At 33.2% G+C, this 12,126-nt stretch overlaps 1 long non-coding RNA gene across 1 annotated transcript; it reads left to right on the top strand.

Moving 5' to 3' along the window:
- Positions 3,908 to 7,889, top strand: LOC107616848. The gene is made up of 2 exons (XR_001614668.1): positions 3,908 to 4,013; positions 7,504 to 7,889. It is a non-coding gene; the product is annotated as an uncharacterized LOC107616848 (long non-coding RNA).

The raw sequence follows: 12,126 nt of genomic DNA, 5'->3' as shown, positions 1-12,126 counted from the left end.
GGGGAATACGTTTCTTCATAATCTATACCGGGCCTTTGTGAGAAACCTTGTGCCACAAGTCGGGCTTTATAGCGCACAACTTCATTTTCTCATTTCGTTTTCTCACAAATACCCACTTATATCCAATAGGTTTTACATCTTCAGGTGTACGGACTACAGGTCCAAAGACTTCACGTTTTGCAAGTGAGTCTAATTCAGCCTTCATGGCTTCTTTCCATTTTGGCCAATCATTCCTTTGTCGACATTCTTCGACTGATCTTGGCTCAAGATCCTTACTTTCATGCATGATATCTAATGCCACATTATATGCAAATATTTCATTGACAATTGTCTTATTTCGGTCCCATTTCTCTCCTGTAAAGACATAATTTATCGAGATCTCGTCATTTTCATAATTTTCAGGTACCTGAACGTCTTCTGGCGTTATATCAGAATTTTGGAAAACTGCAGGTGTTCCTACTATGTCTTTTTCAACAGGAATATTATTTACCTCTTTTCTCTTTTGAGGATTTTTGTCTTTGGAATCGACAGGCCTGCCACGCTTCTGGCGTGAATTTGCTTCAATGGCTACTTGTCCTACTGGGACATCAATTCGAATTGGGACATTTTCTGCTGGTATATAAGATTTAGTTATCCTCTTTGTATCGGAAAATGCATCAGGCAAATCATTTGCTATTCTTTGCAAATGTATAATCTTTTGAACTTCTAGTTCACATTGCCCTGATCGAAGATCTAAATGCATTAATGATGATGCATTCCAGCTAATCTCCTTTTTAGGAAGCTTATTCTCTCCCCCTAATGTTGGAAATTTTGATTCATCAAAATGACAATCCGCAAACCGGGCTTTAAATACATCCCCAGTTTGTATCTCCAGATACCTCACTATAGAGGGAGAATCATATCCAACATGTGTGAACATAAGCTACTGGATGTTCAACACTTATTTCATTAGCCATACAATAAGCATCAAAAGCTTGGGAAGTAAATTCACCAGCATTATCAAGACGAATTGCTTTAATTGGATTTTCTGGAAATTGTACTTTTAATCGAATAATTTGAGCCAGTAATCTCGCAAACGCCAGGTTGCGAGAAGATAATAAGCACACATGTGACCATCTCGAAGATACGTCTATCAGGACCATAAAATATCTAAAAGATCCACATGGTGGATGAATAGGTCTACATATATCACCTTGAATCCTTTCTAGGAATTCAGGGGACTCAAATCCAATCTTTACTGGTGATGGCCTTAAAATTAACTTCCCTTGAGAACATGCAGCACAACAAAATTCACTAGTTTTAAGAATCTTCTGGTTCTTTAGTGAATATCCATGAGAGTTTTCAATAATTCTCCTCATCATGGTTGTTTCCGGATGACCCAAACGGTCGTGCCAAGTTATGAATTCATTTGGGCTAGTAAACTTCTGATTTACAGTGGCATGTGATTCAATTGCACTAATCTTGGTATAATACAACCCAGATGAAAGTGAGGGTAATTTTTCTAATATAAATTTCTTATTTGAATCATGAGTTGTGATACATAAATACTCATGATTTCCTTCATTCATTGTCTCAACATGATATCCGTTTCGGCAAATATCTTTGAAACTCAACAAGTTCCTCAGGGACTTGGTAGATAATAGTGCATTATTTATTATAAATTTTGTTCCTCCAGGAAACAAAATTATAGCTCTTCCGGAGCCTTCTATCACATTGCCTGAGCCAATGATAGTATTAACATATTCCTCTTTTGGCACAATATGGGTAAAATATATATCACTTTTGAGAATTGTGTGTGAACTTGCACTATCCACAAGGCATACATCTTCATTATATATTCTTGCCATTTTCTTCAAAAATAAATAATAATAAAATGAGTAGTATACACAATTAAATTGAATACTTGATCAGAATTATTTTTCCAAGAAACACTGTACATAAAATAATGTCATATACTAAAATTTTATTTTAAAATTTGACACATTTAATAATTTTAAAATTCATAAACATTAATATTTCATTATTTATATACATCTCATTTGAAACTTAAATACATAGAAAATAAAACTTAACAATAAATTCTTTACATTATTTATTTACATAGATACTTCACAATCTCACATATTAAACTATTCCATCATTGATCAAATGACCAATATTTCCTTCAGCATCCTCAAAGAAATCAGATACATCATAATGAGTGGTGGAGTTCTCAGCATCATTTGAAACAAAATTTGTTTCCTTTCCTTTGTCGTTCTTTTTCAAAGATGCCTGGTAAAGATCAGCTAGGTGCCTTGTGGTACGACAGGTACGTGACCAATGGCCCTTTCCACCACAGCGAAAACACTTATCCTCGGTTGATTTATTCTGCCCGATATTCCTTTCTTTATCCCACTTCTGATGAGATCCTCTCTTTTGAACATAATTCTTTTTCCTTCTATAATTTTTCTTATTATTAAAACCTTGCCATTTACCTCTTCTGGGGTAATTTGCCACATTTACTTCAGGAAATGGGGCAGCGCCAGCTGGGCGCGCTTCATGATTTTTCAATAACAACTCGTTGTTGCGTTCAGCAACAAGAAGGCAAGAAATTAACTCAGAATATTTTTTAAACCCTTTCTCTCGATACTGCTGCTGCAGGAGCACATTCGAGGCATGGAAGGTTGAGAAAGTTTTCTCCAACATATCATGATCAGTTATTTTTTTCCCACACAATTTCATTCGTGAGGTGATTCGAAACATTGCAGAATTATATTCATTTATAGATTTAAAATCTTGTAAACGCAAATGTGTCCATTCATATCGGGCTTGAGGAAGTATTATCGTTTTATGATAATTATACCTTTCTTCAAGGTCTTTCCAAAGATCTGCAGGATCTTTTAATGTAAGATATTCATTTTTCAATCCTTCGTCAAGATGACGACGAAGAAAAATCATGGCTTTAGCTTTATCCTTCTGGGATGCATTATTTTCAGCCTTAATGGTATCTCCAAGATTCATTGAATCAAGATGGATTTCAGCATCTAATATCCATGATAAATAATTGTTTCCAGATATATCAAGAGCATTGAATTCAAGATGAGAGAGTTTCGACATAATGAAAAATTTGTTACCTGAGTCTTCCTAAAAATTTGATCAGAGTCTCGTGCTGATAACGTGTTGTAAAATAAAAGATATATAAAATAAAGATGTATAAATAGAAGATTCTAGTATTAAAATAATTAGCTCAATAATAATTTATATATATATAATAATATTATATGTTGTAATGTATATATATATACAAAGATAGAAAGGAGTATAAAAAGTAAAGAGAGAGAGAATTGCATAAATATATATATAAAGATAGAAATGAGTATAAAAAGTAAAGAGAGATAGAATTGCATAAATATATATATAAAGATAGAAATGAGTATAAAAGTAAAGAGAGATAGAATAGCATTTGCTTTATTATTGCTATGTGTATAAAGGGAGAGAGAATAATATTCAGTTGTTGTTGTTGTTATATAAACTGAAGCGGGGCTTCACCTATTTATAGGTGATAGGCCTTAATTTTCAACCTTGATTAACTACTAATATGCTTTGAAAAGCAATTCCTTCATTTTAGGAAAAGTTAGCCGCCCAATCTCATAAATGGGCATTTAATTTGTTGTTATCATAACAAGATCAATATTTTATTTTTTTCAGTGAATGATAGCTACAAGTTCTATTGCTCCATGGTAGGTAGTCAATTAAAACTCTTCCTTATCTTTTTTGGGGCTGTCTCTTGACGAAGGTAAGTAGTCAATTAAAGCTCTTCTTCATCCTTTTTTTATTCTTATTTTATAAATTTTTATTAAAATTGTTATTTTATCTTTCTAATTTTTTATGAGTTCAGTTATGTATTTGGATCAGAAATTATAGATTCAATAATAAAAGTTTAAAATTTTCACGTGAAAATCACCATTATGCCAGATCTAAGAAACAGATTTACGAAAGTCACTATTATGGACTGGAATTTGGGATTTGTTGAAGTAAGTAGAGAAATGCTTTCTTTTTAATTATTTTCATAGATTATAGATTATGCATTAACATAAAGTTTGCAATACCTTTGAAGTTTATTTCATAAAATGATGCTATAAATGCTATTCTACTTTTATATGTCATCTATCTGCCATGACTTTGCATTGATAAATTTTCACTTACAAGTGTTGATGGTTCACGAACGGATTTTTGACAGTTTAGAATTTCTCAATAAATTCTCGTTGCAAGTATAGCTTTTAAACCAACAATGAATCCTTTCATACAAAAATTTGGTTGTCACAAGTAACAAACCCCTAAAAATAATAACCGAAGTATTCAAACTTTGGGTCGTCTCTCAAGGAATTGCAGGAAAGTGTACTTATAATTGGTTATGGGATTTTATCTTTTTGGGTTTTTGAAAGGTTGAACAAGGAATGTAAATGACAAGAAAGTAAACTAATAGCTAAGAAAGCTCTTGGCAAGGTATGAGAATTAGAAGTCCTATCCTAGCTATCCTTATCAATTGTGATGAGAATTGTCCATTGCTCCCACTTAGTTAACCTCTAACTATGAAGGAAAGTCAAGTGGATAAATCAATTTGATTCCTCAAGTCCTAGTCAACTCCTAAGGAAAGACTAGCGTTAGTGGAATTCAAATCAACTAGCAACTTTCAATTATCAATCAACAAAGGAGTTTGATAACTCAAGCATCTCCAATTACTCAACCATAGCCAAGAGGAGAAAAATCTACTCTATAATCCAACCAAGCATTTTATCAAACACTTGGAAGGCACACATAAAAACATAGAAAACTAACAAGGAATATTAAATCTAAACAACCAATTGCAAACATCAATAATAACAAACGAAGAAAGGAACAATAATTATGAAATACCTCAAATTGTATTAAATAGAAAAGTGAATCTAACATGAGAATTTATAAACTAAAATAGCAACATAAAGTAATCAACAAGGGAAATAAATAAACTAAAAAGCTAGAACAATTAAAAGTAGAAGAGAAACTAAATTAAAGTAGAGTAGAAATCTCAAATTAAAAATAGCTAAACCTAAGAATCCTAAAACCTAGAGAGAGGAGAGAGCCTCTCTCTCTAGACTACATCTAAAACCTAAAATTATGTGAATGAAAGTTTGTTGAATGAATGAATGTGATTCCCCCACCTTACAGCCTCTAATCTGTGTTTTTCGGGCTTGAAATTGGGCCAAAAATAGCCTAGAAATCGCTGGGGGCGATTTCTGATACGACTAGCACATGGCTCTGTCACGCGTACGCGTCGCTGAACTTTCGCAAGGTCACGCATACGCGTGATGCACGCGTGCGCGTCGTTTAACTGCATGGCAACTATGGCAAATTGCATATCATTTTGAAGTCCCGGATGTTAGCTTTCCAACTCAACTGAAACCGCCTCATTCGGACCTCTGTAGCTCAAGTTATGATCGATTTAGTATGAAGAGGTCAGGCTTGACAGCTTAGCAATTCCTTCAATTTCTTGTATTCCTTCCACTTTTGCATGCTTCCTTTCTATCTTCTAAGTCATTCCTGCCCTATAAACCCTGAAAACACTTAACACACATATCACGGCATCAAATGGTAATAAGAGAGAATTAAAATTAGTAATTTAAAGTCAAAGAAGCATGTTTTCAATCATAGCACAGAACTAGGAAGGAAAATGTAAAACATGCGAATTCTATGAATAAGTGTGAGAATAGTGGATAAAATCCACTCAATTAAGTACAAGATAAACCCTAAAAATGGAGTTTATCAATGGTGAATTCATGTTAGTATGCTTTTAGCCTTTAAATCATTTTCATTTAACACTTTATTAGTCCTTAAGGGATGAAATATGTACAATTTAATCGCTGAATACTTTTTGATTTAGTGTTATAGTCTTTTAAGAGATTAAAAGTGTATAATTTCAATGGCTATAAAGTTTACTTTTAATTTGTGCAGTTTGAAAAATATATGTGCTGAATGAGACATGCATCTGCTAATTCTCTTAGCATATTAATTCATGCAAGAAGAATTTTATATTTTAGAAAATTTCAAACAAAAAATTTTGATATGGCCGTGTGTGTGAAATCTCACAAGAGATTCAAGAAAAATTAGAGAAATTCCATATAATCTAATTAGTTTATTGTATAATTTCTGGAAGAGGTTGTTTTTTAATGAATAATAAAGAACAAAAAAAATTATATTTATCTCGTTTAGGATTCAACTACAAAATATTCTTAATCTAGAATGTGCTTTAAATATGATGTTACAAAAAAAATATGTTTTAGGTAGTTACTAACTAAATACCAAAAGAGGGATTAATGTACGAATGGTGATTGTATGATGATGACTTTGAGAATAATTTTATTGTTTCTTCGGCATAAAATTTTAGGAGGTAATTTTTTTTTTTTTTACAACAGGTTTGTCAAGATGATAAAACAAAAGAAACTATATGAGGATCAATTCTAGGAATTTGTTGACATTGCTTAATTCCAGTTACATTTTATAGTAGATTGTTGACATTATTTAATTCTAGGAACTAATTCTATTTGTTTAAAGTTAATATTTACTTTAATATTTTCTTCTTTTGGTTTTTAATTGTTTGCCGTGCGTTTGTAATCAATGTGAGCCATGTTGAATTTACTCTTTATTGGCAAGGCATTGTGATTATAAAAATCTTTGGTTTATTTAATAATTTTTTGGTATATTTTATACTTATTGGATTTTTCAAAGCAATAAGTGTTTGGGGGTTGCCAATGAGTAATAGCGCAAATGGCATAAACTCCCCATACTCAATTAAGAGATTGCGGGGGTGAGTACTTATTACCCTTTAGTTTTTCGTTTTCTATTCATTATTTTGGCTTTGACAATATACCCATTGATGTCGTTCCAAAAAAGTTTGGTTATCATAACTTGACGTGTTTTTCTTCATCAAATTTGCTACCTTACTACATCAGATTTGGTTACGAACTTGAATCTGAAAAAATTATTGCTTTTACTGATAGACCAAAAGTGATAGCTGACTTGAACATATCCAAAATGCAATACCATATTGTGTATATTTGTTGATCTGAAAATGAATTTAAAGATGAGATTGAAGTACTTTTGTGGTGTGTTCTCTGCAATTTTGTTTTTCTAATTTTCGTGATTAGGTTTAATGCATCATTAGATTTTCTTGAAATGCAAAGTGTGCTGTTAGCATTCATGAGTATTTGAATTTTGTTGCATTGCGTTGTTCATCCATATCAATGAAGAGTAATTGAGAAATTTTTTTTCGCTATTATTTTACTTTTATTTGTAATTGGCTTTTGTAAATTTTGATTACGTAAAAAATGAGAATAACTGTATTTGTTTTGATTTCTAGGTTGATGAAGAGTTTACATTGTGTTGTTTGTTTATTGAGAATGAATGATGAGTAAATAATGACTGAGAATTTTTTTTTAATTTGAACTGTAGTACTTATTGAGAAGTATGTTCCTTTGTTTATCAGAGGTGATGATTCGGAGAGAGTTGACACGAGGAATTGGCTGCACTCCAGATTGTATACAGCCGCAGCAAAGTACAAGAATTATAGTTCAATACTTAATGCATGTGTTAGTAATATTCAGGGTATAAATGTTTACATTCAATTTGGATAGGGACATATGGCAATAAAAAAATATTTGCATATTTCTTTTTAATATTAGTTCTATTTATTGTTTAGAAAGATGTGAAATTTAGAGCAAATAATAGAATTAAAAGAATGAAGTGAGTTTGGATTAGAAATTGAGACATGAGTTCATATTCAATTGCCAATAATCCTTGAATCAAGGGTTAAGGGTGTACTAGGATTAAACTTAAATCAAAGTTTAAAATAAATTTTTTTTTCTTTCTGAGTTTACTTTTATTAGTTTATGACTTTACTTTTGTTGTTGTTAGGTTGGCAAGGAAGTCCTCAAATTTAGAAAAAAAAAAATTATTTTGTTTGTGCTGTGGTTAATTATGTGTATTTGCTGGACTATCAATTGATTATTATGTTTATAGTGTTGTCTTTTATGTAATGGAAGAAATAATTGAATAAGTTAAAATATATTCGATTAGTAATTAATTATCTTTTCATGGTCAACTAATGAAATACAATTGTAATGATTTGTGTCTAAATTTAAATCTTTTCATGCTTTTTTTTTTGAGACCTCATTGATTTGAGATAAGTCTCAATGTAGTCCCTGAAGTTGCACTCGAGCTTCGTAGTAGTCCTTGAACTTAAAAGTTCCTTAGAGTCATCCCCGAACTTGCACTCCGGGACTCAAAGTGGTCCTTCTGGCAATTTCAGCACACGTGGCGCAACCGGAAAGCTTAGCTGGCAGCGTTGGTGACACTTGGGACTCACAACGGCTAGCTGATGTGGCAGAGTAAACTCTTCCGACTCAATTTGGTCCCTCACGTGAAGTTAAAACCCTAATCCCCTTTTTTGAAGGCCACATTGTTCACTCTGCTGTCTCCTCGTCGGTGTTGTGTTCTTCTGTTCTCCCTCTCTGAAGCCCAAAGGTTATGGCTAGCACGAGCAATGCAGCTGGGAGCTCGAACAACCCACGATCGTTTGGAAGCATCATGAGCAGAATGAACAGAAACAAAGAAGCTCGTTTGCCAGAATGGTGTGCTTGTGGGTCGAGACCGGTGCTGCGGTGGTTAGGGACGGATTCTAATCCAGGGAGACCGTTCCTGGGTTGCCCGAACTACAATGTAAGTATTATTGTTGTTGATTGCTGTATTTATGGATATAAATTTTGCTGATTGAATTTTCTTTGATATGCAGACTATGGGTAAGAAATGGTGTGGATTGTTTATGTGGGTTGATAAAGTTTTGGAAGATGCCATGCCATGTGATGATAGAACAAGACATTCAGTTGATGATGAAGAATGGAAGATGAAGATGACTTAGAAATTTGGTAAATTAGAAGCTGAAATTAAGGTTCTAAAAATAAGAGAAATTTTGATGTTTGTGTTCATGCTGCTGATTGTAATTGGTGTTCTTGTATTAAAGCTGGATAGACAGTAGAGTCAACTGTATCTAGCAAAAAACAAATGACATGCATGTTATATGCATTCCTTGTTCATGTACTTATTCCTATCCTTTTGTTTGAAAGAAATGGAAATTAAAGTGTTTGATTATATGCATACTTTTGTTTCTGGACTTCTTTTCAATGAAATAGAAATAGACAGGATTTGAACTACTCTTAAGTCTGTAACAGAGGATAAGATATAAACAAAAGGCTTAGAAAACTCAATTCAATAAAATCAAAATTCATAATTCATATTGGTAATGTTTGATTCAAAAAAGACATTATAGAGCCAAACCACAAAGTATATCAAAGTTGTTGACATATTGACCTGATAAAATTCAAATACTAAAATCTCCAACACTGGGACAATGTTTTAGGCATTGTAAACAACATCAACAAAATAGCTACAAAAAAACAGCCTGCTTTTCCTAAACATAATCATCCTAATCTTTATTTTTGTGTCTGGGTGCCTTGAATCTAGGGTTGGGCACAAACTTCATGAAATTTGCAAGCCTTGTAGCAGTTTCCTATGTTGCACCTTGCATAGGGCCACTTGTTCAAATACTCCCAGGCTTCCTTATTAACCCTTTTAATCTTTTTGATGATATCAAGGAAGCCATCTTGGCTAGTACATCTTGCACAATCCCAAAGTAGCCCTCTAAGCTAGAGATCCTTCCATTGCTTATTGAAGTTCTTCCACAGATGCCAAACACAGAATCTGTGATGGACATATGGAAAAACCTCCTTAACTGCATTTATAAGGCCCTGTTTTAGATACCAAGGAAGGGGTCAAATAGTTATTTTCGGGCAGCAAAACTGTCCCTACAGTTATATAAGTGACATCAAAATAGTCCCTAGACTTGTTCAAGTGACATCAAACTAGCCCTAGACTTATGTAAGTGACATCAAACTAGTCCCTACACAGCACTGTTACAGAACATTATGCAGAACAGGATAAATGAGTAACAATAGATTGACAGAATATTATGCAGCATATAATTAGTCCAGGATTAATTCTGCATATATAGACAGCAGCCCAGTGTATTAACATCATATAATCAGTCTAGGATTAATTCAGCATATATAATAAGCAATATGTGCCTTAAATCAAACTGGCAAATAAATCACAAGGACAGGCACCAAACTTCACTCTCCGTGTAGTTTCCCACAAAACCCAAGACCAAGACCCTTTTTTTTCTTTTGCAACTGAGGGAAATATATATATACAACTACAACTTACTACCAACAAAAAAAGACACACAGAAATAAAGAAAATCTGCCAAATTTGGAGCTAAAGTAATCACTAACTAGAGAGGTTAAAAAACAATAAAATAATATACAACACTGAAGGTGGAGATGAAACAAGAAAAACCATCTAGAAATAGTAATGGTAAATAGTAGCTAATGAAAGCTCATTAAATGGCATCTATTATCTTCTTCATATTATAGCATTGATTCAGTCCTAATCTTTTTCTACCATTTTCATCATCACTCTCACTCTCTCCTTTTTATTACTTGACAGTTGGCAACAAAAGAACCACTTCCTTGCTTTTCTACTTCTCCTTCTCCCTCTAATATTTCACTGTGCTATATTGTCACTATATTCAAATTAACAATATAAGTTAAATCTTCTATTATTTTGTGATTTTCTTTTTCAAAATTTTTATTAGAAAAGGTTATTGTGGACCGGGGTATTGAATAGAGTGCCTAACTTTGTTAGTTGTTAACTGTTAAATTATATGATATTTCACCTTTATTTTGATCATGTTGCTAATGATTTGTGTCATGTGAACATAAGAAAGTGTGAAATCAAGAACATTATTTTGGTGTAACTAAGGATAGCAGTTCTCTAGACACTAACTTCAATCTTGGTGGATCAAACCATTCAAATTTACATACCTTTTTCCACAACTAATCCACTAGTCCAGACCAAATTTATCAAACAATTTGACTATTCCAATAGCTAAGTTATCTTCATTAGCAATTGCAAAACTTACTTTATATTACTCTAACTTATGTATGCAAGAATCCTTTATGATCACACACTCATTTTAACTAAACAGCATTACATATTACATTCAGTTTAACTAAACTAACCCAATACAAAGAAAAGCAATTAGGTAAATCAGTCAAATTCAGAATCCATTATCAGAGTTGTAAGACCCAGAATCTTTGAAAAGTCTTATTATAATCAAGTCTCAAATCCTACAATTATTTATAGCCTTAATTTCAGAAATTATTTTATTAAAGATAATTAAGGCAAGTTTTGATTTATTGAATTTGAGATGAGTTATGATTATTATCCAATTCTATAATTATTAGATTATTTTCTATATTTGAATTATAAAGTTGATAGTTATGAAATAATAAGGATTTTATATGATTTGGATTAGATAAGTAATATTTTAAATGTTACTATTGCTATTTTGGAAAAATGAAGAAATTAAGTATATTATTTCTAATTATTTGATTTGGGCATTTTATTGAAAGTAATTTGTAAAAATTGATGAGCAAATAGTATTTTCTATATACATCTAGTGTTGGATTTAATTTGGGTTTTAATTACTCTATTCCCTAATTTTAGTAAAGTTACCAAAGTGCCCCTAACCCTAATTTTTGAAAATGAAACCCTAACCCATGACCCGGTTCACCCCCAACATTTCCTTGCTCTCAGCAGCGGCAACACACGCTGAGTTTCCTCTGTGTTCCTGAAAGAATGAATCAAAGAAAGAAAGAAAATAAACGAAGGGGAAGGGGAAAAGTAGGGAAGAGGAGAGGAGAAAAGGAATGATGTCGCCGGCGGGCATCACTGCCGCCGCGCCGTCGTGTTGCCGTTGTAGGAAATGAAGCCGCGACCCATTGCCACGGGATGGAGGAGAGAACACGCGCGCAGGGGGAGGAAGGGTCCAGCCTCGTCGCGCCGCCTCTGCTGTCCGTGCTACCGTCGTCGTCCAAGCTCGTCACCGCCAGTTGCGTCGTCGCCGTCTCTGTCTAGCGCCGCCGCAGATGATGGGTCGCCGAGAACTGCCACCGCTGCTGCCGTCTTCGTGGGGCTTGAGTTGCTGCGGTCGCT

This window comes from Arachis ipaensis, chromosome B01 (genome assembly GCF_000816755.2).
Source record: "Arachis ipaensis cultivar K30076 chromosome B01, Araip1.1, whole genome shotgun sequence".
Taxonomy (NCBI): Eukaryota; Viridiplantae; Streptophyta; class Magnoliopsida; order Fabales; family Fabaceae; genus Arachis; species Arachis ipaensis.
This window is presented reverse-complemented; position numbering and strand designations above follow the sequence as displayed.